The sequence below is a fragment of the Lygodium microphyllum genome, chromosome 30 (assembly GCF_053477565.2).
Source record: "Lygodium microphyllum isolate KBCC chromosome 30, Lygodium_microphyllum_v1.1.10, whole genome shotgun sequence".
NCBI lineage: Eukaryota > Viridiplantae > Streptophyta > Polypodiopsida > Schizaeales > Lygodiaceae > Lygodium > Lygodium microphyllum.
The window spans coordinates 101,821,286-101,825,750 of NC_141164.1; positions in this window are offsets into that span (position 1 = coordinate 101,821,286).

Here is a 4,465-nt window from a genome sequence, read left to right on the forward strand (position 1 = left end):
TATGTTCCTCCAATGATCCAGGACGTTGTGCCGAAAAAATTGTTGGCACAACTCCCTCATGCGAGCCATCACCCTCCTCCCCTCATCATTCATGATGATGGCTCCTGACCTGCCATCCAATGGGTATCCATAACCCCTAGGAGTATGCCTTGTATGGGCCCTCTCCCATCTCCGTCCATGCTCCTGGGCATATCCAGGAGACCCCTGTACATCCGGTGTACCGACGGGGGTACCCTCTCCCGGAGTGCCACTCAAAGGGGTGCCACCAAAAGGCGTGCCATTTGCCGACGGCTGCGCAAAAGCCGGAGTAACTGGAGTGGACGTCCCCACAGGTGTGACAAATCCTGGAGGTGACCGAGCTCCAGCTGAACGACGAGACGGAGACACCGCGTCCGTGTCTCCACAGCAGCACCCCCCTGATCCTCCTGCAATCGCAGTCCCTCCCTCTGGCCCAAGTCGCGAGCGTCGAGATCGTCTGCTCGAAGCTGAAGCATCTGATCGCGCTGAAGCTGATCTAGCAGAGCGCCCTGACAAAGAACGAGACAGCTCCTGATCTGCCATCTCTCTGAATCTCGTGAGCTGATCTGGAGACATGCGTGCCATCATCTCCTGAAACTCCTCATCGCTCATCCCTCGACTCATCCTGAAAATGTCGATACCTGCACAGATAAAAAATTATGTTAGAATAATCAATTTAAACTATACAAAGCACATTAATATAAATCATTTTTGAAAAATCCCTCTTAAAATGCATATCTTATCTACCTTTATGGAAGATCTAAACAACGAATTGAGTAATACAATTCTCCAAGAATGAAGTATTCTATGGTCCCATGTTAATCTCCTGACACAACTCTGCATACACTGGAAGGTCGATAGACATGTCACCACAAAAGAACGAGTCTGCCTCGTTCTCAAAAAATTCTACGACTTCTGTATTTCCATCATTGTTAGCCGATGCGCGCTCCAAGCTTGCGGTGGCCTCCACCCCTTGTAATTTTGATCCCTCTATTTGCATATTTTCTTCATCTATGCCTGGAACATCGCTTTGATCGTATACTCTCGCACCTCGAGGAGTTGAAGGTATAACATACCACCATCGAGGTTGTCGGGGATTTGGATAGAAGATTACCTGTTCACAAACACTTACAAAGCGGCTTCAAACCATTGTGACATAAACCATGTCGTATTACAATTAGCAAGCAAATGACTATTTGTACCTGTTCACAAAGGCCGGCAACACAAAGGTGTCGCGCAAATCCATCCATTTTTTTTCGGAATCTATTTCGAGAAATCCAGATGGACATCGTCGAACTGTTGCGCCAGCTCCTCCAAGTACCACTTTGAACCACTGCACATCGAATACTATCATGGAGAAGCTACGGTAATCCACCATAATAATACTTTGCAAGTTCCCAAAATACTCCATCTCATCCACAACCCTGTTCGGATCCGTTGCTCGTCGCCGGCTCTCTTGCTCAAACCTTGCCATGACACCACAGTCCATTGTGGAGCGCATTTGGTCAATACGCTCCACCCGAAAATTCCGTCCGCGCGACCACGCTGCACTATATATTTTGTACTGCACATTGAAACACTCAAATTAGATGTAGCAAGCAAATTTAGATACGACACATTCTAAACCCCTCATTACCTTTGGACTACATCCCCTCGAGAACTCCCACTCCTCCATTGAGACCTCTGTCCCTTCGCTGGATGCTGCGGTCAAGGCTCCATGCAACTATCGTGTTGACATAAACCGCGGCATCTCCTCCATGCCTTCGGGATATCGAATCGGTCGGTGACGCGTACTGCGTTGGAATTCAGCTCGCGCTTCCTCTCGATCTTGCCTTGCAATCTGGTACTTGGCGAGCCACGTCTCCATGGAGGCATGGTGCAACATAGAAAAGCGATTCACCTTCTCTTCCATTGAGGCATCCATTCTTTTTTCGACCCCATTTCCAACCACCACATCTCCAGTCAGCCTGTCATCGTCCTTCAGCGTCCATAGCATCTCATTGTCTGGTTCCACCGTTGGTAGCCATTGTGAGATATGCACTAACGCCTCTGACACCAACCAACCTTCCGCCATGCTACCTTCCGGACGAGCTTGTTGTCGCACAAAGCCTTTCAGGGTTTTCATGAAGCACTCCAAGAAGAACATCCATCGCATATGGACAGGTCCAGCAATCTCCACTTCGTCCACAAGATGCACAAGAAGGTGAACTTGTATCGTGAGCATGCTAGTGGGCAGGTATTTCTCAAAGAGACAGACCGTCTCAACTATTCCCCGCCTTTCGGATTCAATAGAGGACGTCTTAATCTCTTTCTGTGAGATCCATTGCACCAAAGTCGACAACTTGTAAATGGCCCCGCGAATTTCTGGAGTTAGGCATCCCGCGATCGCGATCGGTAGGACAAACTGCCACAAATGAGAAAGCATTAAGAATAATGGTCACTTTTCAAATTTCAAAATGTCCATGCTAATTAAAATCTATTCTGTTCACAAACCTGACATATCTTATGCCAATTATGGGATTTTAGCCTAGACATTTGGTCATCTTTAGAAAATGCGGACCTGAGAGAACGCATCATACCCGTCGGAGTGCGGATAGACTTGATTACTTGCTTCACAATGCGCTCTTCTTTGGTAGACAAAACCTAGGGAGCGCGAGGAAGCTGCACTCCCCCTTCAGCACTCGACTGTGGCCAAAGCGCCTCCATCTCACCTACCTCCTTTAAATCCATTCGTGACCCTATAGTGTCTCTCTTTCCTGTGATGTGGTCCCATAGCAAGCTGCCCACATTTTTGAAAATATGCATGGGATCCAACAAGTGGTTGACCTGTAAGTGGGTCCAATATGGCAACTCGTAGAAAACTGAGAACCGTCACATTCCATTTGGATGTGATTCCGGGTTTACCATTTTCAGCTCGTACCAGCTTGCAGCGTTCATACGTGCTGGAGGTCGTCCAAGAAAACCTTCCCTGAGTTCATGATCCTCCAGCAAGAAAGCGGCGTGTCCTTGATATACCATCTTCTTCATGGTTCGTGACCTTCGGGAGTCTAACTGTGGCCCACACAATGGACATGCATGATAACCTGAGGTAACGAGACCTGCAAGGCGATCCACGACCTAGTGAATACTTGATTGAATGAAATAAAATATAGATATTACCAGCGAGAACAAAGGTCTGCTCACCTGAGCACTCTCCCAATCCCGGAAAGTCATGCAACATCCACATAAAAATGGCTCGAATGTTGGCTGACCGCCGACCATCGCGCCTGCATCGAATGTTAGCTCATATCTTGCATCGAATGTTTTCGTCTAATTGCCAACTTGCATTGAGAGCAAGGACATGGGACACGCTGATTAAGATACGACTCGCGGTCTTGAACAATAAGACCTTCTTCGTTTGCCACCTTATCTACATTACAGCAAACAAGGCTTAAATGGATAGCTTTATGGAGATGTACATCAAGTTGCAAGTTGACCATAAACCTTGCATTGTATATAGTAGTCGAGAGATTTTCTGATGTTATATCTCGGCCTTGTATCATGCTCAACGATTTGTTTGTCCCGGTAGATAATTTTTTGTTATATCTCGGCTTTGAGTATAAGTAATCCATTTTAAAATTAATGAACGCCATCTATGAAATTTTATAACTATAGTAATAAAATTTATTTCAATCAATTCTACTCATAGTCATAAGACCTGAGAGAAATTATCCTATACTCAATTTAAGGGTTTCTTCTTCTATAACAATAATTTTGGGTTCATTTTGATGAAGTACGTGGCCGTATGCAAAGCACATTGCATACCATTATCAATAAGTATATTATCTTAAATTTCCTTCCCCTCCCTCTCCCTCTCCCTCTCTTCCTCTCTTTCTCTCACCCTCTCCCTCTCCCTCTCGTTCTCTTTCTCTCCCTCTCTCATTTCCTCCCTCCCCCTCCCTCTTCCTCTCCCTCCCTCTTTCTCCCTCTCCCTCTCCCTCCCTCCCTCTCCCTCCCCCTCCCTCTTTCTCTCCCTCTCTCATTTCCTTCCCCTCCCCCTCCCCCTCCCTCTCCCTCTCCCTCTCTTTCTCTTTTTCTCCCTCTCCCTCTCTATCTCTCTTTCTCTCTCATTTCCTAAACAAGCAAAAAATAAAGTGATTCAAACATCCTTCAAGCAAAAGGGAGAGGGAGAGATACAATGCACTCTCCCTCTCTTTCTCTTTCTATCCCTCTCTCATTTCCTTCCCCTTCCCCTTCCTCTCCCTCTCACTCTCTTTCTCTCCCATTTCCTCTCCTAAACAAGCAAAAAATAAAGTGATTCAAACATTAAACAAGCAAAAGGGAGAGGGAGGGAGAGAGAGAATGCACTCTCCCTCCTTCTCCCTCTCTTTCTCTTTCTCTCCCTCTCCTATTTCCTCCCCCTCCCTCTCCCTCTCCCTCTATTTCTCTTTCTCTTTCTCTTTCCTTC